Source organism: Pan troglodytes, chromosome 2, assembly GCF_028858775.2.
Source record: "Pan troglodytes isolate AG18354 chromosome 2, NHGRI_mPanTro3-v2.0_pri, whole genome shotgun sequence".
NCBI classification, from domain to species: Eukaryota; Metazoa; Chordata; class Mammalia; order Primates; family Hominidae; genus Pan; species Pan troglodytes.
This window is the reverse complement of record NC_086015.1, coordinates 189,524,559-189,550,458: the sequence shown is the minus strand read 5'-3', so window position 1 is coordinate 189,550,458 and position 25,900 is coordinate 189,524,559. Positions and strand designations below refer to the sequence as shown.

Sequence of the window (25,900 nt, the reverse complement as noted above, 5' to 3'; positions counted from 1 at the left end):
GGAAAATAATAGGAAGCACTAAAGCTATACTATGGAACCACTCTTTTCTTTTACACATCATAAAATAGACATATGGAATGTGTCAAACTACCCTGTAACCTTTGGACAACGGGCAATACTTGGAAGCAATAAAATGAAATTTTAAATGGTTTCTTTTTTATTTATATGAATGCTGATACCTGAGAAAAAATGCACGTTGTATTTGCAGCAGCTGCTGAGGAGATGCTTAGACCAGGCTGTCCTGCTCAGACTCCAGGGCCTGGATGAATCACCTGCAGGGCTTGTTCAAAATGTAGATTTCTAGTCTCTCCCTCTAGGGAGGCACATTCGGTGGGTCAGGGTAGAGCCCAGGAATATGCATTTTAACAAGCACTTGGGAAAGTCTGACCCAACCGATGTGAGGACCACGTCTAGAGAACTGCTAGCCCAGAAGAGATGCCACATCACTTCTACCTGGGCTGAAGGCTCATCTCCTGAGACTGCCTCTGTCTGTTTGGTACAGAACCATGCCTCCTCTCTCATTCTCCCGATTCCTTCTCCAGTGGGAGAAGAGGGCAAGTAATGACCTGTCACTCCACAGGCTATGTATAGAGTCAGGGATTCAGGGTAAACAGCATAGGTGAGAGATAAAAGAGATCCCATCACTCATTCAGCAAACATTGAGGGCTGAGCTGAGATGCAGCTGGCATGCTGGTGGTTGAAATAACCAAAAATTTTTGTAGGGTGGAAAAATAGTCTCTTTCGTGAGTACTGCTCTCCCAGGTAGTAACCTCCTGCTAGCAGCAGCTACCCCAGTGAAACTCCCCATGGGATGGGATTAATAACGTCTTCATAGGATGTGTGTGTATAAAGTGCTAAAAACATTATAAATGCTTAATAAATGTTTATTTATTTCTATTATCATGTTGCCCTACAACTATATTAAAATATACTTGGAGAATCAAGACAAAGACAAAAAAATATATAGCCAAGCAACAATAAGCCAGTTTTATAGAATACAGTTCAGTTAGTTGACAAGTGCTGTAGAATGAAAATTAAGGCAAGTTCAGTGTGAGAGAAGCTCTCTTAGAGGAAGCGCACAGCACACTGTGGCTTCTGGTTTCTAATGCTGCCTCCACCACGTACAGGCTGGGAGATCCCAGCCATCCGCCTCTGTGTAAAGTGAGGATGATGATTCTCTCCTCACAGGGCTTTTGGGAGGGTTAACGTCCAAGTCTGCATAGTGCCTGGCTCATGATAGGTGCTCAGTGAGAGGAAGCTCTTTAGCAAGATTTGAAAATGGGAATAAGCCTTCCTGTAATTGTAGAATCTCAGAGACAACAGGGACATGTAGTTGTCTTCTTTATATTCAGTTTCATATGATTGATCGCCTACTATGTGCAATACTCTGTGGGTGATAGAAAAACAATTAAGATGTAGTCTAAGGAGGATAAATTGCTGTTCCGTGGATGGGGGGTGGACAACGGGTATGAAGCATATACAAGTAATCATAATACAAGGCAGTCTGTTGTAAGAACTGGAATAAATTATAAACAAGTTTCAATGGAAGTACGGGAGAGAGAATAATTAACTTCAACTGAGTGGATTTAAAAGGCACTATAGAAGGAGCAAGAGAGAGAAAAAAGGCAGTTCTCCCAGCCGTGGGAGTAGCCTGAGCAGGACAGGGAGGGGCAGGTGCAAGGTGTGTTGGGAAGACAAAAGCCGGGCAGCGTGCACACCATGTCCTCGAAAAGCTTACCGGACATGCAAGTGGATGAGTGACCTGGGACCACTTCGTGGAGGGCCCTGAATGCCATTTTAGGGACTCTCTATTTCTCTCTATTAAAGGCAGTAATAACAATAATTCCATTCATCCAGAACCTACTATGTGACCAATCCTATTGTAGACTGTTCATAAATATTTCTTCTATCTTCCATAAAAGCCTATGCCTAAGTATTATTATGTCCCTTTTAAGGATGAGGGATCTGAGGCTTTGAAGGCTTTTGAACAAAGAGAGGGGGCTTTGGGGTCTAGACTCTCAGAAGTTACTCTGGCAGCAGCAAATGAGAAGAACGGATGAGAGAAGTGCTGGCACTTGGGGCTCCCTCAATTGCTAACATGTTGTGACATTTTGTCCCCCCAAATTAGTAAACAGGAGATAAAGAAGTGACCAGGATTTCTAAAACTAGACTGATCTTTTCAAAAGTTTTGTGGGCTGGGCAGGCTTTGAAGCAAATGGTCATTTAGGGAGTTAGAACCTTTTCCCCTCTGTGGCTCTTCCCAGCGTTTCCTGTGAAAAGCTTCCCCTCCAGGGACAACAGTGAAGAATTCCACGGCGGTGTCTCTTGACCAGACATAGCAGAAAACAGACCTGGAGTAATGTAGTGAACCCAAATTAGCCTTTTTACAAGCTCATTAAAGCATAAAGTTTAACATCCTTTGCCCAAAATATAACAGAAAGAAGAAAGCCTCCTTTTTTCTCCCTACTCACTCACACCTCCTTCCCCTCTTTCCACCATCTGTCTCCGGATAGGCAAGCATCAAAGCAGGATCTTGGATGGGTAGGTGTCTCCTTCACTGTCAAGTAAACACAATCAAAGTTCCTGGGAAATCCACTGTGGGCAACTCCAGTGACACTGTAGAATTCCAGGCAGGGGGCAGATGTGCACTCTGGTAGTCCTGAAGTCCACCAGCTCCTTTCATGTTAAAATATTACTATATTTTAATGTGGTGTATAAAGAGTTGCTGACCTGAATTGCTGTTTCTTAGGAAGCAGACACATTAGCAAGTAGTATAATAACTAGGCTTTAAAAAATAGACTACCTTAAGGGAACAGACTATCTTCAATAACTGTATTTTACATTTTTGCATAGCACTTCTAAAACACTTTCAAATAAGCTTCTTCATTTAATCATTACCTTGAGATGCATGTATTACTATCCCCACTTTGCAGAAGAGGAAATTGGAGCTTAGAGACTCAGATTAGCTCTTTTGACTCCATCTAATTCTAAATTATCTATTTATTATTCTGAACCCCATGGCTTCTCCTTTGCGCTTTCCTTCAAGCTTATCAGTTGATATTGTGAGAATTTTCCCAGCTTGCCTTGTGGAGGGGCCCCACCCAGGCAAGGGGGCGGTACTTAAAAGTTGTTCAGTTGCTAGTACTTAACAGAGTATCAGTGCCAGAAAGGGTTGTAGGGACCATTTCCAGCCTCCTTATTTTCTAAGAAAACTAAAATGAGGGAATCTCCTGCCTACATTCCCAGGGCTGGATCCCAAATCCCATTCATGGCAAAACTGTGACCAGGAGCTCCTGGTTCTCCTGTTTCCAACCCACAGTCTCACTCCACCACAGCCTTCACAGTCAAAACCAAGAGGAAAGTTAAGGTTCAGACTTGGCTAGTATCTGTTCCCATCCTGCCATTGCTTGATAACATGGAAAGATTCCATTAATTATGAGATCATAAAATATTAGGTGGAAGACAGCTTGGAGATAATCTGGTATAATCCTTTGTGTTCTGTACATGAGAAAAGTGAGGCCTAAGAAGGCGAGCAGAACCCCCCCGGCCCACCTTGCGGTTGGTGACCCTGAACTCAGCTGTGCTCCAACTGTCAAGTGCTGTTCGCTCAGCTTGTCAGAGACAGTGGGACTAAAAATTTCCAGACACAGGTACCTGACTCAGCCCTCGCTTTGCCTTGGCAATGGAGATCAGGCATCAGCTGCTGGCTTGGATGATGTGTTCCCAGAGCAACATGGTGAGTGTGAGCTGCCAACATTGAAGTCTCAGGGAATGTAAAGTGTTGAACCAGTTAAACATCCAAAAATGCCCCGTCTCTCAGAAACAAGGGTGACTCATCACAGCGCTTGGGCTACAATTGGGAATGGCATTAGGGTGGCTGTGGGGGCTAAAAATCCATGCTTAGAAGCCCCCAGCTTTGTTTCCTCTGGCTTTTTGTTCGCAGGTCTTTTCTCTGGCTGAGAACCAACATACACATGCTCCACTGCCAAACCCAGCCCTCCTCCTCCATGAAGCCTGCCTTGACTCTTTCAGCCCAGAGGAGGTCTCCTTTCTCAAGCCCTGAGAATCTGCCCTGTGCAATTTGGCACTTGATTCCATACTGTCGTTCACTGTTTCTTAACCAGTGGAGCGTTTGTTTTATAACTGACATGGATTGCAAAATCTTTGAGGGGAGGCACTAAGCTTCCTCTTCTGCACCCTACAGTAAGTCTCAGGGTGTCACCACAGAGCAGAGACATGCTCAGACTCACAGATAGTCCTGACCTCAAGACTCTTTCTGCTTTACCTTATGTTTACACATACAGCAAATGCCCAATAAATCCTCACTTGTTTCACCGTAGCTTCAGCCTTTTCAAATAAAGAGCTCAGTTGCAGGGCCTCTGTCAGCCCATGCAAATTAGAGAAAAGGCATCCCTCCCTCCAGGCAGACATAACCCTAACAGGTTGTGTGGCTGGGCAAGTGGGGCATGAGTTGGATATCAGCCCCTTAGCTGGGTGCCCTGTGCAGCAAGCCACATAAGCCACCTGGGCTCTGGCTCTTCGTGAGAGCAGCAACAAGGACACCCTCTCCACAGTGCTCCATTCTGATGGGGAAGGCCTACCTTGGGAAAGCTGGCATCAGATACTTCCCAGCTTGCTTCCCAGCTCATTTCCCATCAAAAACAAACAACAAAAAATCCACACCTGCCATAGCTCCTCACTGTGGAACCCAAGTCTATGCTCCCAGAAGAGCATTTGGAGACTCCCACAATACTGTCCCAGCCTTCTTTTCTTGTGCTGGGAAGACCCAGAACTCACCATGAATTGTCCTACGTCTCCCAGCCTGGATTGCCCTCGTCCTGTTGATCTTTAAGTGAGATCTCTATTCCCCTTTAAAATCCGATCGCAAACCCTACCTCCTCCATGATGCCTCCATTAGCACTAATTGTTCTTGGTGCTTCTTCCTGCCCCATCCCTCTTTGCCTTCCACATTGCTTCAGCCTCTATTACCACCCTTTTCCTCCATGTTATTAGCATGTAACTCAGTCCACACAGCCTTCTCTGAACTCCTTCTGCAGCAACTCAGATGCATCATTTGGCTCCATCCTGATCCTAAAGGAATCCATTTGCAAACAAACCGATGAACAATATTGACTTTACAAATGATTTCTTTCATAGGACCGGGGGCTTTCATAGCCCACCCCACAGCAAACTACTTACCAATCTTTGCAAGCATCTCCCCTGTCCAAATCCCTGGACAACTTGGCAACCCTGTTGCCTGTTCTCAGGCAAGTTGCTTGGCAACCCTGTCCTCAGAGCTCCTCCCCTCTCGTTACCCTTCCCCATTGTGCTCTCAACGAAGCTGAGGCTCCACACTCAGTCTCTGCATGTCTTCTTCATTTGTTTCATTCAATTTATTTCCTTCCCGTCCTAATAGGCAGAGCAACTCAATGTTGTCCTAACACCTACTTGCAAACATGTACCCCAAGTCCATTATGATGCTCAGCCAAACACAGGGTCTCCTTCAGTTTAGCCTTTTTTAGAAGGAGTCAAGAATAGGCAGCCAGAATGTTTTTCTTGTGACATGTATGTGCATTTTCCTCCATTGAGCATGCAGTCAAAAAAAGCAAGGATTGTGTCTTCCACATCCATGCAACGTAGCAGAGTGAAAATATATACCAGAAACCTGTGCTCAGGGCTCCTCTCTTCCAGGGATGAGGACAGTTCTAAGCCCTTTCTGTCTCTCAGTTCTTCTTTCCTCCCAAGTAAGGCCCAGGACTGGAGTTACGGGGAAGCACCTGAAGACAGAGTAGGAGTTTAATAAATAGCTGTAAAATGAGTGAGTCAGTGACTGAAGAGGAAAAAAAGAAAGGACAAGGAAGAACATTGAAGGCACCCTCACCAAGATTATTTCAGCCTAGCTGAAGGAAACTTTGAGAAGCCACCCAGGGTGATAGAATGGATAAGACCCAGAGGATAAGAGGAGTCGCAAACACGGGGTTCTGGTATCAGCTCTGTCTTCATCACTGTGTGGAACCTTAAGGAGATCTCTCAGCTCTGTTTCTCATCTGTCTCACCAGCCTGCCTGCAGATAGCCTAGTATGGACACCACCCAACAGGGTCCTCAGGGCTGTTTGACATTCGTGTTTGAGGCTTCTTCCCCAAATGCACAGACACCCAGAGCCCCTCGGCGCCTCCACACTCTGCGGAAAGCTTTTCTTGGCTGCAGTGCTGGCCCGGGGACCTTCACTGCCCACTGGCAGAAAAGAATTCTCGGCTGTGGAAACGAGTAAACTCCACATATTTTAAAGATGACAGTCTAAACTCCTAATGACTCTAAATGTGGTGTGAAATGGACAGAAGTCATCCTGCTGTGTGACATGCCTGAAATAGTGTCACCACCACCATCACCCCCTCACGTGGACATGCACGTCATGGAAAGAGAAGCAACAAGTCATAGTGCCTTGGCTAATGTAGCTCCCCTATTCCCCCCGACCCCTCACCCCAGCGTCTTTTCTGTGCTCTTCTACATTTTAAAAAAAGAAGAGATCTATTTATTCTGCAGGAATACAGTCCAAGGTCACCTAAAAGCAAAGGAGAATGGGAATTAAACACACCCAGAGACCCGACCCATCCAACAGAGTCCAGCTCAGGCAGGCTGTGCCAGTCTCCACCAGGCTACGAGGGGAAAACCTTTTCAAGTTGAACTGCCACCAATCCACTGCCACCGAAGTCAAGGTTGTCAGAAATGACCCTCTGGACAGGGCTAGTGATTTGGATCCTAGAGATACTGAGTTCCTGGGAAACAAAGAGAACTTGTTGATTTTGTATTTTTATTTTTTCTTCGATTTGGTCGGGATATTACGGTAGCCTTGACCAGAGTGGAGAAAAGGAAACGCCCAGTCGGTATTTATTTGTCAAACAGTTGTCCTTTGCCTCCGGGGTCAGGGGCCCTCTGGTACCCACCACTGTTGCATCCTCTCCACACTCCTAAGCCTGTAACTCCTCCTCCCAAACCTGAAGCCCTGTCAGTAAAAAGCGTCCTAATGATGCCCGCGCCCTAGTTGCACCAAAGGGGGTCAGGTTCCCATCGAGCGGATCCACATTCGTGTGTGCGCACGCGTGTGCATGTGTGGGAGCGCGTGTCTGTGTGTGCCGTGTGTGTACGCGCGCGCGCCGGTGTGTGTGGCGGGGGCGGGCTCTGCGCCCGGGGGCAGGGCTCCGCAGTGAGAGTGGCAGCTGGACTTGCCAGGCTGCGAGGGGCAGGGCACAGAGCCGCAGTGCCGTAGTAGCGGGCCACGGAGATAGACGGCTTTGGAGCTGCTGAACTCCGAGCACAGGGTGAAGACCCCGGCGCTACCAACCACAGCCTGGCAGCCTGGTCTCCGCGGCACCCACTGGGGCTGCATCCCCCTCCCCCGAGAGGGCTGCGCAGGCGGGAAGACGCCCAGAGGCCAGCTTCGGTCCCCCTTCTGTCTCTCGGTTCCTCTTTCCTCCCAAGTAAGGGAATAAACCGCGAAGAAGGAGCGCCCCGGGCCACCGCGCAACCAAGTGTTGCCTGGTGAGGTAAGACGGCGGCCGGCGCGGCGGAGGGGGTCCCCGGCTCAGGGAGCACCCGGTGCAGCAACTTGGTAAAGGAGGGCAAAGCGGGAGCCGGTCCCGCGGCCAGGGAAGGGGCTGCAGCCAAAGCCACGGCGCCCACCCCGACAGTTCCACCTGCCACAAAGCCCTGCAGGAAGGGACGCCCCGCTCGAGGGGTGCAGGCTTGGGGAACGCACAGGGTGGGGCTCGGCTCTCTCTGCGACTGAGAGGCCCCCTCAAGCCTCAAAGCTGTGCGGGTGGGAGGCGGCCTTGCTCCAGGCAGTTTGCTAAAACAACTGGTCGGATTTCCTTCTTCTTCTGGACTTACCTTGGCTCCTTGATATCCAGTTCGCGCTCCGGGCAGTCCGAGAAGCAGGAGATGCTTTTCCTAATGTCTGGCCGCCAAAGCCTCCGACCGTCCCGCGGGGTTCTAGGACTTTGGGGGCACTCCACAAAGCCCCTGCGCAGGGCGACTTAAAGGGAAGCTGAAAAGAACACGGACACCCCAGAGAATAAAGGAGGGAAGGGTCGAATCTAAGGTTGATCTGTGTAGTCTCAGAGTCACAAGATGTGTCCGTGTGTGTGTTTGTGTCCTGAGGAGTGCGTACCCGGAGTCACCTGTGGTGCTTTCGCAGACTCCACCGGTCCACCTCCCCTTGCCTAGTCTGAGATTTTCTTCGTTTGAACTAGTGGAATAGAATTAGGGGAGGGGGCTGTGGAGTTCTAAAAAGCCCTACAGGTGATTTGACGTGCTGCCCCCATCCCCGCCATCACTGCAGTGGAAAGCTTGGGACTAGAGCTAGAACCACCTCCCAGATGGGAGGGATCCAGCTGCGGAACTCAGGGTGGCGGTCGAGACCCCTCCCCCAGTCGCCCCCCGCGGCGGGAGGGTCTGCTGCAGCGCGAAGCGATTTGTGGCTGCGCCGCAGTGGGGCCCGGGAGCGCTGTGAACCCGTGGGCGCGCTCTCCCGCGCTGCGCCGCTGCCTCCTCGGACTTCATTAGCATACGATGACCTCTCTGTGGGGAGGAGGGCCTGGGAGGGCTGTTTGTCATTCCTTTATTTGGGGGGCTTGGCGACGACACTTTGGATCTGGAGGTGAACACCAGGGGTCATGATGAGAGACAGCGGTCAGGACACAGGACTGGAAACGACCCCTCTGGTCTGGATGGGGGAATCAACTTTGTTATTTTGGTGCTTGGGATTCTCTGTCTGTAAAATACAGCTGGCAGAGCCACTTGCTGGCACACAGGGCACCCTGGTTGTCAATGAAGGAAATTAGATCATAGAGGGCAAATGTCGAGGTTTGGTCATGAACCCAGGCACAGACACACACCCCTTTATATTTTATGTCCCTCTCACTCTCATTCCAGGCATGTGTCTAACATGGGAAGGTACTTCACTGTTTGTCATATTAAAAGACTACATTTGCTGGAGATTCCATTCCGAATATGAATTATACTCCTTAAATAAAACGGCTGCAACTAAGCCAACTTCCCGGTCGTACTCCTGATCTATGTCTTTTTTGCCAATCACCCTTAACGTTTACACCCAGCACTATAGGCATTACTACAGGTATTTTTCTGGGAGGGGCTTTAGGGTGGGAAGCTAGTAGATGAGTCTTTCCTACCTTAGAATTTTATGGAGTGGTTGGTTCAGATCAACCAAGACATGGGGAGAAAACGACAAACATCAGCGTGTCTTGAAATCTAGACTCTCAGAGATGGGAGTAACTACTAAGATCATCTGTTCCAGCTCCCCCAACGGCTCCAACTCCCCACACAACACCATCAACAGATGGCGAGGATCCCTCCAACCCGGACACTCCCAGAGGCCCAGGCTGTGCATGCGTGAGCCTCTGCGAGGAAAGAACCCAGAAGCCAGCAACTCTCCCCTCTCCTACTGATGGGAGTTGGTGGATGCTGGCCCCATCTCCTCCCCTGGAAGAGAAGGGGGAAAAGGGCGGGGAAGTACCCTTTCTTTGTGGTAAAACTTTAAAACTTTTAAAATGTATATCTTATTGTATTACATCATTATAATGTACTCTTTTAGTATAAAAGTAATTCATGTTCATTGCCAAAAAATTGGGAAGTTGAAAAGTATGCAAAGAACAAATCAATCACCCATGATCCTACCACTCCCATCCCACACTGTTAATATACTGGCATATTTCCTTTCCATCTGTTTTTATGCCTTGAAATTATACAATCCATAGAGAGCCAGCATTTATTGGGTGCCTAATAAGTATACTTTGCATGGTGTTAAATTTTATATTCATTATATCCTTTAATCCTCAGGAGTCCCTCTGAGGTGTTATTACTATCAATCCCATTTTTCTAGGGTTGCATTTTTCTAGGGTTCTAAGACTTCAGGTGACTTGCCCAAGTTACATAGCTGGTATGTGGCAGAATCAAGATTCAAACCCAGGCTGTCTGACTCAAAAGTATGGTTGCTGAGCCCCTGTAGCTATTGGTTCTCTGCTTTTTTCTGAATTAGTGTTGTAGCAAAAGACCTTCATGAACATTGTTTTCCTGGCTGCATATTATTACACTGTTAGTTATTTAAGTTGCTTCCTGTCTTTAGCAACTACAAATAACTGGGCAAAGTCTTTACTGCACACACTTCCCATTACTTCCTTTGGATAGATGCCTAGAAATAGATCACCAGGCCAAAGGGCATGAATGTTTTAAGGCTCACAGTATATATGAGAAGCCACTTTTCAAAAAGGGTACACTAATTTAGGATTCCATTCACCAGAAACAACTCGGCCATAGTTCAAGCAGATGACCTTTAGGAATCCAAATAGGCCAAGGCCTCACACGACCAAGCCACATCACACGAGCATTCTTCAGTCTCATGGAAGAAGGAATCACACATATCACCTTGCTTTATACACTCGGGAGGGATTATGGAAACCATACAACATAAAGCTATACCTATTTTTATGTGAGCAAGTATCAGATGCAGAATTCTCTAGCTAAATGTCACATACTAACTTTGAACAAATCAAACCATAATGTAAAATATACAAATGTGTATAATGTCCCACTTCTCCATACAAGTCATTATAACAACACTCACTCCTGTGAACGTGCATCATGATCACAGCCAGGTTCAGCAAGCTTAACCCATCAGCAACAGCTTCCTCACATACTGGCCATATTCAAAGAGTTGTTTATCTGTACCAAGTATCAGAATTCCACACCCAACCATAGTGAGAGCTGATGTCACTTTATAAGTAACAGAGTTTGTCTGACTAAAAAAAAAAAAAAAAAAAAAATCAAGGCTAGTAACTATTAATAGTAATAAAACAATTTAAAAATAAAGTTATACCCATCATTTAAAAAAAAATGTCCTCAGGTGGAAACAAAATGTGGCTGGCAGAAGAGAGATTGAATTAGGCAATACAAAACACACACACACACACACACACACACACACACACACACACGCAAAGGGTTAGAAGAAAACAAACTGGCCCTAGCTATGAGTTGTTCCTAGAGCCTCGTTGATCTCCAAGCCACCTCTGCCACCAGCAGTGGGTTTAGTAGCCCTGGAATATAATCTGTTGTTGCTCCCACTCTGAGATCAATTTATGCAAGATTCAGCTCAGGTCCGGAAACATCCTTCAGGGAAGCCCACCCTAGAGACGTCCTGAATCCACAGCACCTGTGCGTAAGCTTACCTCGCTATGGCGAAGTCACTATTTGCATATCTCCCACTGAACTATGAGCCCCCTGAAGGCAGAGACCATGTCTAATTCTTTTCTGTATCCCCAGCACCTGAGATAGTGCCAATCCATAGTCAACAATTAAATATGACCAATGAACGAATAAGAGAATTTTCCAGGTCCTGTACTGGATGCTTTACGTGCATTTCTCTTTCAGCATACGTTTATTCTGCTCAGGCTAGTCAGTCCCAGAAATATACCTGAAAGGTGTCTAGAGCTGTGCTGTCTGTTTTCACATGTGACTATTTCCTGTTTAACTTTAGTTCATTAAAATTAAATGAAATTTAAAATTCAGTTCCTCGGTCACACCAGTCACATTGCTAGTGCTTACATGCAGCATGTGATTTCTGGCTATCATATTGGAGAATGCACATTTAAAAGATTTCCATCATTGCAAAAAGTTTAACTGGACTGTGCTACAGTGTAAGCTTGGTGCAAGCAAAGTGTGTGTCTATGTCTGTCTTGTTTTCCACTGTATCCTCTGCACTAGCACAGTGCCTAGCCCCGAAGAGATGAGGGAGAGAAAGATAAAGGAGGGATGGTGGTAGTAAATGTTGTGGTAATATTAGCAATAGCACTTACTGGGCACCGACTCTGAGTCCCACATTGTGCTATGTTCTGCACACGCATAGCTTCACCTGATATTCACATCACTACACTCCTGGTATTAACCCCATCTCACAGATAAGGAAACTGAGTCTCAGAAAGTTTCAGTAATTTGCCTATGGTCACAAAGCTGATAGGAGAGACTGAGATTGAAACTCAGGTCTATATGATTTCAAAGCCTTTTCTCTTTATTTATCTTCTGTTTTTTTCTTGGAGCTTTTGCTTTACTGCCTCAATAACTGCTGTGTGTTGTGATGTGGATTAGGATTGCCACCATCTTGGCTTCCTGGGAAATCACAGAAAGGGGACTTTTTAAAGCTTTCCAAGAGAAACAATGGGTATAATTTATGACTCTGAATCACATATCAAGAGTGCAAAATTTTGCTCAGGGTCTTAAGAGAACCTGTCCCTGGATGGGTGAAGGAGTGAGAAAGGAACCCACCCATAGTGTGGCCTGACCGGGGGACCAAAACCTACAAGAGCAGACCAGTCAACCACCATAGTCTGTGCTTCTCCTCAGGGAGTCCTGAACCAGCTCTTAAGATCTCGCAACCTATTAATGGGGTAACTTGGCTCTCAAATCCCTGGCCAACGCCCTTTTCACTGCTCCACCCTACCTCATGGGCCATTTGCTCCAGTGCCCTCACTATTATTATCATCACTCTTGTCCTAGTTTTCTCTAATTTCTTTATTCTTAAAGAATAAAGTGCAAAATTTCAAGGGAGTCCTAATCAGCATGGAGAAGACTGAAATTACCACCTCCTCATTCTATTTCCTATTTCTATTAAAACTCTTTAAGGTCTAATTAAGAATCTATACCATTGACACCTGTTGAGCTTAATATCAACTGAAGTAACCCAATTCTCTTTTAAACTTGCTCTTGAACTGCATTGCCCACCTGCTCGCCTTCACCCGATACTTGCCCACACCCCCTCACAGCCACTCTAGAGACTGTGCATTGTTTCTCATTTTATCTTGTTCAGCTCAGTCTGCCTTGCCAACTTGCCCAGATATTTCTGGCTGTGATTCTAGCATCCAGTGTATTTACCGGCCCTCTCAGCCAGCTTCCTGCCATCTCTGAATCTGATGAGCACGACCTCTTCATCTAAGTCATCAATAAAAATAATGAACACTATGGGATTCTGAGGCATTCCACTGTATGTTCCCTAAACATAGATATTAATTCAATAATTAAACAGCACTTACTTAGAAAATTTATTCAGCTTTCTGTACTATAACTGAGCCCATATTTCTTCATCTTTTTCAACATTATTAGAAGAATCTTATCAAAGGTCTCTGATAAACTCCAAATATTCTTCATCACTGGTATTTCCTTGATCTTCCGTCCAATAATCTTGTCAAAGAAGCAATTTTGTTGGTCTGACATAAACTAATTTCAGTGATTCCATGCTGGTTCCTTGAAATCACAGCTTCAATCCTAAAAGCTCATTCCACATCCCATTCCAGAATGTTTCCTGGAATTAACATCAGTCCCTCAAATTAAGACATTTTTATAAATTTTCCCATTTTAAAAAGTAGAACTTTATTTCTCATGAAGGTGATGGTAGTGGTGGTGATGATGGTGGTAATGGTGGTGGTGATGGTGGTGGTAGGACAGTGATGCTGGTGCTGGTGCTGGTGCTGGTGATGGTGGTAATGGGGTAATGATGGCAGTGGTAGGACAGTGATGCTGGTGGTGGTGGTGGTGATAGTGGTGGCAGTAGTAGGGGTGATTATTGTGGTGGTGGTAGTGGTGGGGTGATGGTGGTGGGGGTAATGGTGGTAAGGTGGTGGTGGTGGTGATAGTGGTGATGATGGTAGTGGCAGTGGAGGTGATGGTGGTGGTGGTGATAGTGGTGATGGTAGTGGTTGTGGGGGTTATGATAATGGTGGTGATGATCATAGTGGTGGGAGTAGTGTTCATGGTGGTGGTGGTGGTGATAGTGGTGATGGTAGTGGTGGTGGGGGGTGACAATAATGGTGGTGATGATGATCACAGTGGTGGTAGTGGTGCTGATGGTGGTGGTGGTAGCAATAGTCGTGATGGTGGTGGTGGTGGTGGTGATGACCACGGTGGTGGGAGTAGTGTTGATGGTGATGGTGGTAGCAATATTGTGATGGTAGTGGTAGTGGTGGTGATGATCATGGTGGTGGGAGTAGTGTTTGTGGTGGTGGTGATAGTGGTGATGGTAGTGGTGGTGGTGGTGATGATCATGGTGGTAGGAGTAGTGTTGTTGGTGGTGGTGATAGTGGTGATGGTAGTGGTGGTGGGGGGTGACAATAATGGTGGTGATGATGATCGTGCTGGTGGTAGTGGTGTTGGTGTTGGTGGTAGCGGTGATGTAGTTGTGTGGGGAGTTGACGATAGTGGTGTTGGTGGTGGTATTGATGGTGGTGGTGATAGTTGTGGGGGTGATGGTGGTGATAATGATAATGGTGGTTGGGGGCAGGGTGATGATGGAGATAGTAGTGGCTTCCTTAACTCTATGATTCTGAACAAATTAAGGAGCATGGTCTAATTACCTCAATTGCACACTGTCTCAGCACCCTGGGATGTTATTCAATTAGGATAAGAGATATACATTAATTTGGGGCAGATCTAAGAATTTCTGGCGTCATAGAAAATGAGATCAGAGAAGGAGCCAAGAGAACATCTGGTTCTAAGCCTTCATCCTGAGAAATAAGGAAACCCCCAACATAATAAGTGCCGTGCCTGGGGTTACCCAGCCAGAACGGGAGCCAGGGTCTCACCACTCTGACCAGTGCCTTCTCCAGGGCATAACTCCTCTTTTCACTTTCTTTTCTGAAGAAGCTTAAGGCTTTATTTCCTGCGAAAATATCTATTTCTCCCTTGGAATTCGCTTCTTAAGTCATTGATGCTTCAGTGAAAGTTAAAGATTCTTTCCTGGAATCATGATGTGTAAGAGAAAAGAAGGAAAGAGCTTAAGAGCTCTCATTTTCCAAGTGAAAAATGGAGCCATCTAGAAAAGTCTGCTGTGGCAAGAAAAGGGATGGAAGAGAAAAACTCAATGGCCAGACAGCAGCTGACAAAACCCAGACTTGCCTGCCCAGTTAATCATTTGGGTCCATCACTCCTTTCTGTGTGTTTTGCGTTGGAAGTTTTCTTCTCACCTTGGGAACAAACAGTGTCGTCTGCAGAGAAACCAAGTTTTCACTTTGCTGATGGCTGATCTGGTGTGAAAGTTCCAAGTAGCCAAAGGTCAGTGAGGCCACTTTGATCCTTAGATGCTGAAATACTTGAAATGTTTTTGGCCTAAATGTTTCCATTTCCTGCTGCATTTCTCCACCCCTCTGCTCTGGGAACAGTGGCTCATAGTACTTCACCAGCTCCGTCGTGCCCCTGCCTTGCAGTTAAAGTAAATAAGCTAGAGAAAGCTCTTTCCAGCTCCCAGAAGGCCAGGGTGTCCCTTCCTTGGAAGCCACACAAAATGGTTACTCTCATCTAGCCCCCCAAACTCCCCATCCGAAAGTCTCATCAACAAGGATGTTCCTGATCCCCAGAACCTGACATAAAGATATTCACTGGTGGAAGTCAGTCTCTTCCCTTTTCTCATGCCGGCATGTCCAGCAGGCCTGGATGATCACAAAGTGATCTTTCTCAACTATTAGGAAGCTAGTAGCCATATGTTCCTATAGGGGAAAAAGTCCCATGGTGCCCCAAAGACCACACCATTCTTTAATCCCTAAATGATGCAAACCATAGCAATGCTCTCCTGAGGATGCTCCATCGTTTAACCAATATTCAATCAGTAAATATGTGCTGAGCACCCACTTCATGCTAGTCATAGGACTCATTTCTTGGGATAGGATCAACTGGGTTTCCAGGAGCCGAGTGGAACAGAGTCCACTGTTATATAGATATAGATATAGACATAGATATAGATATAGATAGATAGAGAGTCTATATATATATGTGTATGTGTGTGTGTGTATATATATATATACATAAAAGTATATATAAAAGTGTATATATATACTTTTTTTTTTGAGATGGGATCTCACTCTGTCACCCAGGCTGAAGTGCAGTGCTGTGATCTTGGCTCACTGCAACCTCTGCCTCCCAGGTTCAAGGAATTCTCCTGCCTCAACCTCTCGAGTAGCTGGGATTACAGATGCATGCCACCACATCTGGCTAATTTTTGTGTTTTTAATAGAGATGGGGTTTCACCATGTTCAGGCTGGTCTCGAACCCCTGACCTCAGATGATCCACCCTCCTAACCTCCCAAAGGGCTGGGATTACAGGAATGAGCCACCATGCCCAGCCAGAGTCAATCTTTAGATGAGAGTCAGGAGAGGGTCACGTCCTCGGCCTGGGAAGGTATTGGACCTAGGAAATCAGGTAATACGCTCTGGAGTAGATGAGCTTGAACTGAAATTTAAAGGATGCGTGAAGTTAAGTGAAGGAATGAGGGTAATAAATTCTAGGTAAAGGGAACCATGTACGCAAAGCCAGTTTTTGTTGTCTACACTTCAGTGTTGCTGGAGCAAAAACTGTGAGTCAGAAAGTTATGGGAGATGAGTCTGGAAATGTGGACAGGAGCTGGGCCATGGAGGGTCTTGTTTGTCACATTAAAGTGTGCATTTTTTTTCTTGTAGCTAGTGATGAGGGGAGGGGCACTGAGAACTCATAAGTGGGGACTGACGTGGCCACATTTTAACATTAGAGCAACGCCTCAGGCTGCTGTCTTGGAAGGAGAGAAGATGGAAAGTGAGGCTGCCCCTGAGAGGCTTTTGAGGGAGTTCCAGGGAGATGAGGGCTAAACCAATGGCAGTACAGGTGGAGTCAGGGACAGAACCAGGAAAGAACTTGTAACTGAGTGTATGTGAGGGGGCTGAGGGAGGCAGAGAAGCCAAAGGTGGCCACCAGGCTCCTACACCTGGGAAGATAGTGGTTTCATTGACCAAGAGAATTGAGGAACAGGAGCAGGTGTGGGGTTAGGTAACAAGTTCAGTTCAGGGCACGTTAACTTTGAGGTTTCAGTGAGAGATCCAGATGGAGATGTAATTGGATAGATGAGCTCTGTGGCTGGAGGCCCAGATAATGAAGTCCTCAGTGCAAGTGGTGGGTGAAACTGTGAAAACTCATGAGATTAGGGGAGAGTCTATTTCCATGTATCTCGATCAATGTATTGCCAGTACCTGAAAGATCCATGTCAAGGAGGTCCATGCCTATCTAATAAGGGAAAGAAACATCTCACAACATTGAGAGTCTGGGTTTGGCAACTGAGCTGTCCCAGTAGCCGTCTATTGACTCAGACCAATGTCCACTTCTGCCAGGTGAATGGTCAAGCAGGGGGGTGGCTTACAGAAACACTTATGCCCATCTTCCGTATTAGAGCTCACAAATTTGTAAGCATGGTCTTTCTCTCTAAGCTAGTGGTTCTCAACTCTGTTTAACATTAACATTGCCTGGGGGGGGGTGGGGAGGGGCCTTGAAAAAGCACCAGTTGTGGGTCCCACCCCCAGAGATGCTAACTTAATTGGTCTGGGGTCAAAGCTTGGGCCTCAGTACTTTTTTACGTCTCCCAGTGCTACCAACTATGCCAATGTTCAGAAGAGTTAAGAACCATTGCTGAACAAAACATTCAGTGATTTCTCAAATTACAGAGCTTTTAATTCCTTAGCTCCTCTGGTAAATCTCCTACATGTGCATTACAGTTTCTCTAAAACTACTTTAAGGTGTCAGAACCGAAACTGGATCTGCACCAGTCATGGTCTTGCTTGCGTGTTATCCCTGTTTTTGTATTCAATGGGTATTTCTCCATCATGCCTGCAAGGCTCATGAAAACTTTGTCAAGTCTCCTGCACTTACATCCACTGTCTACCACATTTCCCTGAGTTATATAACTAATGTACCTGTCAAGAAGATGTAAGAATCACCTGCCATGACTTCTTGGTGAACCTTGGTTAGTTCCAAGGGATCATTCCCTTCTCTTTTAACTGCTCACGAGTCACCACTGAACCCAGTAGTTCTCTAATTTTCATTTGCATTAGAACTTCCTAGAGATTTCTTTTGTAATGAAACGTGGATCCTAAGGCTCTCTCCTCAGAGACTCTGAGCCAGAGGTGTGGGAAGGGGGCCTCGAACCAGCATTTTTCACCAGTAGTTAGGGTAATTATGGTGCAGGGATACCACTTTCAAAAAATAAGGCCTTAAAAATGGAAAATGAAGCCTACACATTTAACTCTTACCTTCCATGATTTTTACTGAAATAACCAAATTAATATATAAATATTTGGGAATATTTGTTATAGTACTGACAACTAGCAAAGGACACCAATATAATCCACATGTCAGACGTTCTGAAAACATTCCATAATAAAGAGTGTTCACAACAGTGATTGAGGGAAAGACCAATCAACTGTAAGTCATCAGAATGGAAGGAAAAGTTGGCCTGGAGATTAAATGAAAAGGACACCTAGAAGAATTCCACTAACATCTCCAAAGGTAAAGCATCAGAGGCTGCACAGAATGGAATAAATGTTTGAAAACCGCATATCTGCAAAAGAATTAAAGTCCAGAATATATAGAGAACTCCCAAAACTAAACAACAGCAACAAAAAAACCCAATTCAAAAATTGATAAAGAACTTGAAAGACATTTCTCAAAAAAAGATATATGAATAGCAAATAAGCACATGAAAAGCTCAGCATCATGAATCATCAGGGAACTGTAAGTCAAAAACACAATGAGATGCCACTTCATACCCATTAGGATAGCTATTATGTATATTTTTTAAAAGAACAGAAAATAACAAGTGTTGACAAGGATGTAGAGCAATTGGAACTCTTGTACACTGCTGGTGGGAATGTGAAGTGGTACAGCCACTATGGAAAACAGCACAGTGGGTCCTCAAAAACTTGAAAATAGAATCACTGTATGATCCAGTAATCACACCTCTGGGTATATACTCCCCAAAATTGAAAGCAGGAACATGAAGAGGTACTTGTACATCCATGTTTATAACAGCATTCTTCACAATAGCTAAGAGGTAAAAGCAACCCAAATGTTCCCTTATGGATGACTGGATAAACAAAATGTGGTAAATGCATACAATGAAATATTACTCAGCCTTAAATGTGAATGAAATTCTGACACATACTGCAACATGCAACCTTGAAAACATTACACTAAATGAAATAATCCAGTCACAAAAGAAAAAATACTGCACATTCCACTCATATGAGGTACTTATAGTAGTTGAATTCATTGAGATAGAAAGTAAAATGATAGCTGCCAGGGTGTGGTGGTGGGAAAGATGGGTAGTTATCATTTAATGCCACAGTTCATTTTGCAAGATGAAAAAGTTCTGTGGAAGGCTGAGCATGGTGGCTCATGCCTGTAATCCCAGCACTTTTGGAGGCCGATGCCGATGGATCACCTGAGGTCAGGAGTTCGAGACCAGCCTGGCCAACATGATGAAATCCCATCTCTACTTAAAAAAAATACACAAAAATTAGCCAGGCATGGTGGCACACATCTGTATCCCAGCTACTCAGGAGGCAGAGGCATGAGAATCGCTTGAACCTGGGTGACAGAGGTTGCAGTGAGCCATGATTATGCCACTGCACTCTAGCCTGGGCAACAGAGTGAGACCCTATCTCAAAAAAGAAAAAAGGTTCTGTGGATGGATGGTGGCGATGGTTGCACAACAATGTAACTGTACTTAATGACACTGAACTGTACATTTAAAAGTGGTTAAATGGTAACTTTTATGTTATGCATATTTTACCATGTAAAAAAACTTTAAAAAGTGGCAAGAGCTACAGGAATGCTAGGTAGGCAGGCAATGGGAAACACATCTCAATCAAATGTATCCAATGGCCCCTCAGATGTGCCTTGTGCTGGGGCCATGGGACTCACTCTTTGTGAAGCTCATGAAAACAATATCTAGCAGTTCCAAAGAAGGGAGACATCTAAGAATGCAAAGCTAATGTCACTCTTTAAAATAGATGCTAAAAAAAAGAAAGAACATAAACTTAAAAATCTCCAAGTTATATTTATAGAGATTTAAGAGGATACAGCGGGAACTATCAACATGGAGCAATCTGAAAGAGAGCAATCTGAGATTGTGAAACTTTGCCTGCTTTGAAATGAAAAATATTTTGCAGAATAAAAATCATGCAGTGGAAGCACAAACATTGGAACAATGCAGAAAGCTAAAGATGAGCATGAGTTCTCACAATTCTGACAAAAAACATGAAAGTGAAATAATGAGGGGAAAACGGAGGTTATTATTCAATACATTAAACATATAAATACAGAATTTTTCAGGAAAAGAAAAAATAGAAGATGTTATAATAAAAATATAGGTAACTGAGGCAGGAGGATTGCTTAAGCCCAGAAGGTCAAGGCTGTAGTGAGCCAAGATTGTGACATGGCACTCCAGCCTGAGTGACAGAGCGAGACCTGTCTCCAATTTTTTTTTTTAATTTAATTTACCATGACACATGTGTACCTACGTAACAAACCTGCCTATTCTCCACATATATCCCAGAACTTAAATTTAAATAATTTTTTAAATAAAAAAAAATTTCCTGACATCACTTCAAAATAGTTAATGTGTACCAGGAAAAATTAAAAGTATATTCTGGTGAAAATTATTAATTATAAGAAAAAATCTGTTGGTATGAAAACAGAAGAACAATGTTTTATTTTCAGAGAAAAAATAAGCAAGTGTCAGACATTGTGCAACACTAAATATCAGAAATAAGTTGAGGTATGACTGTGGAATTTGGAGGTAGTAAGATAATGAACCAACCGGTGCCGTGGCTCATGCCTATAAATCAAGCACTTGGGGAGGCCAAGGCAGGCGGTCACTTGAGCCCAGGAGTTTGAGACCAGCCTGGCCAACATGGCAAAACCCCATCTCTACTAAAAATACAAAAATTAGCCAGGAATGGTGATGTTCACCTGGAGTCCCAGCTACTTGGGAGGCTGAGGTGGAAGGATCACCTGAGCCCAAGAGGTGCAGACTGCAGTGAGCCGTGATCACAGCACTGCACTCCAGCCTGAACAACAATGAGACCCTATCTCAAAAAAAAAAAAAAAAAAAAAAAGATTATGAGCCAGAATTCTGTATTCAGTAATTTGTACAGAAAAAAAAAGCTATTCTCAGACAAAAAAAAGAAAAAAAAAAAAAAAGCACCCAGCAAGTAGGCCACTAAAATCCTTTATTAAAAAATGTATTTACTCAAACTATTCTGGTCAACAGAGAAATTAACATTAAAGCTTGGGAATGGAAAAGATGTGATATCAAAGCTGTGGGGTGAATAATAAAACCACACAAACATAGACTTAGTATTTACATGTTATTAATATGGTCAGGAAACAATGCAACTGCCAAAATTACTCTCAACAAAGAAGATACATAAGAAACTTAATGATAATAATCTGGGGCTAAAAACTCAGATTACTCAAGGCAAAAAACCTTGATGTGCTGAATGTCTCATTTTGTGCTGTGGGAAACACTGAATATTGTTTCATTGCTGACACAGAAAAATACAGGTTTAAATACATTTTTAAATAAGAAGACAGTAGGTGAATATAAAACTAGAAATACCATGCTTAACTTCAAAATTAGGAGGAAGATTTGGAACATTATAGCCAAGAATGAAAACTAAAAAAGGGCTGGGTGCAGTGGCTCATGCCTGTAATCCCAGCGCTTCAGGAGGCCAAGGTGGGTGGATCACTTGAGGTCAGGAGTTTGAGACCAGCCTGGCTGACATGGTGAAACCCGGTCTCTACTAAAAATGCAAAAATTAGCCTAGCGTAGTGGTGGGCATCTATAATTCCAGCTACTCAGGAGGCTGAGGCAGGAGAACACTTGAACCCAGGAGGCGGATGTTGCAGTGAGCCAAGATTGTGCCACTGCACTTCCAGCTTGAGCAACACGGTGAGACTCTGCCTCAAAAAAAGAAAAGAAAAAAAATACATAAAAAAGGAAATAGCAAGGAAACATTAATATAAAAAGTATAAAATAAGATGATAGAAGCCAGGTCAAACATACCACATTAAGTGTGAATTGTTTAATCATTTCCTTTTTTTTTTTTTTTGAGACTGAGTCTCACTCTGTCGCCCAGGCTGGAGTGCAGCGTCTGTGGTCTCGGCTCACTGCAACCTCTGCCTCCCGGGTTCAAGCAATTCTCCTGCCTCAGCCTCCCAAGTAGCTAGGACTGCAGGCATGTGCCACCATGCCCGGCTAATTTTTTGTATTTTTAGTAGAGACAGGGTTTCACCGTGTTAGCCAGAGTGGTCTCGATCTCCTGACCTCGTGATCCGCCCGCCTCAGCCTCCCAAAATGCTAGGATTACGGGGGTGAGCCACCCCGCCTGGCCAATCATTTCTATTAAAAGACAAAGAACCACGCATTGGTCAAAACCCGATTCTAAATATATGCTGTTTTAAACAAAATGGGAGAGAAAAGGATAAAAAATGAAAGGACATAGATATATCAGGAAAATGCAAACAAAAAGAAAGGAGGGTGATATTAGTATTAAACTATAGCTAAAAGTAAAATTTGATACAACAATCATTAAATGATACAATAAAATTGTCAAAACACAATTGCAGAGGGAAAATCTAACATACATCTGTCAATCTGCAACAAATTGAGTGCCAAAAACAAATTAGTGTATAAAAGTTTTAAGGCTCTAAGGAGCTTGATGGAATGGACATATATGGGACTTTACATTTAAGAAATGAAAAAATCTATTAAAATGTTTATGAAATATTGAGATATTTTGATCCCATCATAAAAAAATTATGATACATTTCAAAAAATGTAGAACTTGTTCTGGCAGTAAGAGGCAAATAAAACTGAGTATAGTATAGTATAGTATAGTATAGTATAGTATAGTATAGTATAGTATAGTTACTCTAGGATAATCTATTCTTGAAATTTGATGTAGGTCTAGGACCTGTGTACATCCACTCACCATTATTGATTTCAGCATTCAGTGAGAACAAGACCAAAAAGACCTGTTGTTTGACAAGCACCAAGTTTATAGAATGCTTCCTTCTTTAAGAATGAATAAAGAGTAAAACATATAGGAATTAAAGGAAATGTAAAATAAGGGAGTAAATAATAGCATATGAAATGAAAATGAGTTACTCCAGCTGGGCCTAAAAGAATATTTTAGTAGACTAGAATCCTCATAAGAGGGCACTAGAGGGCATGGTCTTTACAAATCAAAAGAGAATAAGAATAAAGCTGAGATGAAAATGAAAAATCGTATTCAAAGATGTGAGTGAAATATGGACGGACTGCAAGGAAATTGAAGCACAACAGCAGAATTAAAATTCACTAGCTGGAATTAATGAGCAGAGTATTCTATCAAAAGTCAAACCAAGCATGTGAAGGAAGTGACAGTGTAAAAGATAGGCAACCAGTACTGAAGCAAATTAAAAAAGACATCTAACTAATAATTTGTACATAAAGTTTTAAAACTGTATACAAGGTGAGGGGCAGTGGCTCAGCCTGTAATCCCAGCACTTTGGGAGGCCGAGGCAGGTGGATCATGAGGTCAGGAGTTCAAGACTAGCCTGGCCAAGATGGTGAAACCCCACCACTATTAAAAATACAAAAATTAGCCAGGCGTGGTGGCGGGCGCCTGTAATCCCAGCTACTCAGGAGACTGAGGCAGAGAATTGCTTGAACTCATGAGGCAGAGGTTGCAGTGAGCTGAGATCGCGCCACTGCACTCCAGCCTGGGCGACAGAGCGAGACTCGGTCTCAAAAACAAAACAAAACAAAACTATATGCAAAAGTAAAATATATTCAAACAGTAGATATGCATTGATACAAAAAATCCTGAGAAAAATTTGGACCTAAAACCCCAGATAATAATTTTTAAAGCCTGAAAAGACTGGTGTTTGTCTGAAAGGATAAGACAGTGAAAATAAAATATTCTGAATTCCTTGGTTCAATTATGAGACAGTCATTTCATTCCTGACACTTAAATTTAGAAGACAATAGTTACAGAGTTTTGAATAACCCACCTTCTGAATCAAGGGGGTCTAAGAAAACAAACTCTATGCAGCAAACTAAATATTAATTAAACAAAGGAGACAGCAAGGAAGCATTAAAATGATAATAAAATAGAGCATGAAAATGAAGACACCAAACACCTCAGTTATAACAATTAACATAAGTAAGCTAAATCACTCATTTTTAATAAAAGTCTTCATATTGGATCAAAAATGAAAATTCAGCTCTATGTTGTTTACCATAGGAACCCTTAAAACAAAGTGTTGTGCAAAAATTAAAACACTGAGAAAAGGTATAGCAGGGAGATGCCACAAAAACTAAAGCAGAAGTCATTTTATTGATATAAGACAATGCAATTCATGACAAATGTCATTAAATAATACACTGAGGATTGTTTTCTATAAGCAAAGAATCAAATTCACAGTGAAGATATAATGGCCATGGAAATATACACATCAATTAATATTGCACCCCAAACTGATGGAAACACGATAGAGGTGGAAGATTTCAAGACACCACTCTCAGGCTTTCACATATCAAGTAAACAAACAAAACATAATATAAATACAGGAATTGTGTAATATAATGAATACTACTGAAAAAATTATATGCTGCATAATATCCAAAGCACATAATAAAATTTATCTTCTAGGGCTCGTGGAACATTTATAAAAATTAATTTTGCATCAGGTTATACATAAAACCTCAGCAGGTTCCTCAAAGCAAAAATAGTAAAAGTCATAGTTTCTAACTGTTAGAAATGAATTTTATTGACTTATTTATTTTTTAACTTTTATTTTAGGTTCAGGGATATATGTGCAGGTTTGTTAGGTAGGTAAACTTGTGTCATGGGGGTGTTGTTGTACAGATTATTTCATCACCCAGGTATTAAGCCCAGTACCCAATAGTTATCTTTTCTGCTCCTCTCCTTCCTCCCACCCTCCCCACTCAAGTAGAACCCATGTCTGTTGTTTCCTTCTTTGTGTTCATAAGTTCTTTAAGTTCTTATCATTTAGCTCCCACTTGTAAGTGAGAACATGTGGCATTTGGTTTTCTGTTCCTGCGTTACTTTGCTAAGTATCATAGCCTCTAGCTCCATCCATGTTCCTGCAAAAGACATATCACGTTCTTTTTATCACTGCATAGTATTCCATGGTGTATATGTACCACATTTTCTTTATCCAATCTGTCACTGATGAGCATTTATGCTTATTCCATGTCTTTGCTATTGTGAATAGTGCTGCAGTGAACATTTGCACACATGTGTCTTTATGGTCAAATGAATTCTATTCCTCTGGGTACATACCCAGTAATGGGATTGCTGGGTCCAATGGTAGTTCTGCTTTTAGCTCTTTGAAGAATCTGCATACTGCTTTCCACAATGGTTGAACTAATTTACACTCCCAACAACAGTGTATAAGTATTCCCTTTTCTCCACAACCTTACTAGCATCTGTTTTGGTTTTTTTGAACTTTTTAATAATAACCATTCTGACTGGTGTGAGATGGCATCTCATTGTGGTTTTGAGTTGCAAGAGATGGATTTTAAAGATAAACAACAGCAGAGGGAGCTGTCAATAAATTATGTCTATTTACACAATAAAATACTAGGTAACCAGGGAAAACAGTATTGTTTTGCTGGTATTGAAGAATGTTTAGTAACACCAAATAATGCTCACCATATACTGCTAAGTGAAAAAAAGACAAAAAGAGCTAAAACAAATTTGAAATTTTTTTAAAGAGATGCCTACATATATATGGATAAATTCTAGAAAGAATTTACAGCAAAATGTTATTTGTCATTGTAGTTGGATACTGAGATGATATGTGATTTTTATTTTAAAATCATTTAAAAATATGATTTGGATTCTTAGCTAAGACTAGTATCATGCTCACGCTGTTGATAGTTTGTGGAATATATTTTCTTCCACTTTTTTGATAATAAAAATAAGATAGTCCAGGTGCAGTGGCTCACACATAATCCCAGCACTTTG

The 25,900-nt window shown here is 43.3% G+C and overlaps 1 protein-coding gene and 1 long non-coding RNA gene across 10 annotated transcripts in view; one reads left to right on the top strand and one right to left on the bottom strand.

The window, feature by feature from the left end:
* LOC134809628 (uncharacterized) overlaps positions 1-8,530 on the bottom strand; it is a 51,639-nt gene extending 43,109 nt beyond the window's left edge. The window contains exon 1 of the long non-coding RNA XR_010155892.1: positions 7,889-8,530. This is a non-coding gene — a long non-coding RNA (uncharacterized LOC134809628). The remainder of the gene's footprint in view (positions 1-7,888) is intronic.
* Positions 7,184-25,900, top strand: part of DGKG (diacylglycerol kinase gamma) — a 227,593-nt gene continuing 208,876 nt past the window's right edge. For 3 of the 9 annotated variants that reach the window (XM_063807413.1, XM_016942469.3, XM_001152821.6), the window contains exon 1: positions 7,186-7,545. The gene's annotated coding sequence lies outside the window, so the exon portion shown is untranslated. Of the gene's footprint in view, positions 7,546-25,900 lie in introns of all 9 variants that reach the window. The other 6 variants (XR_001713836.3, XM_009446979.5, XM_063807412.1 and 3 more) reach the window with 4 other exon arrangements.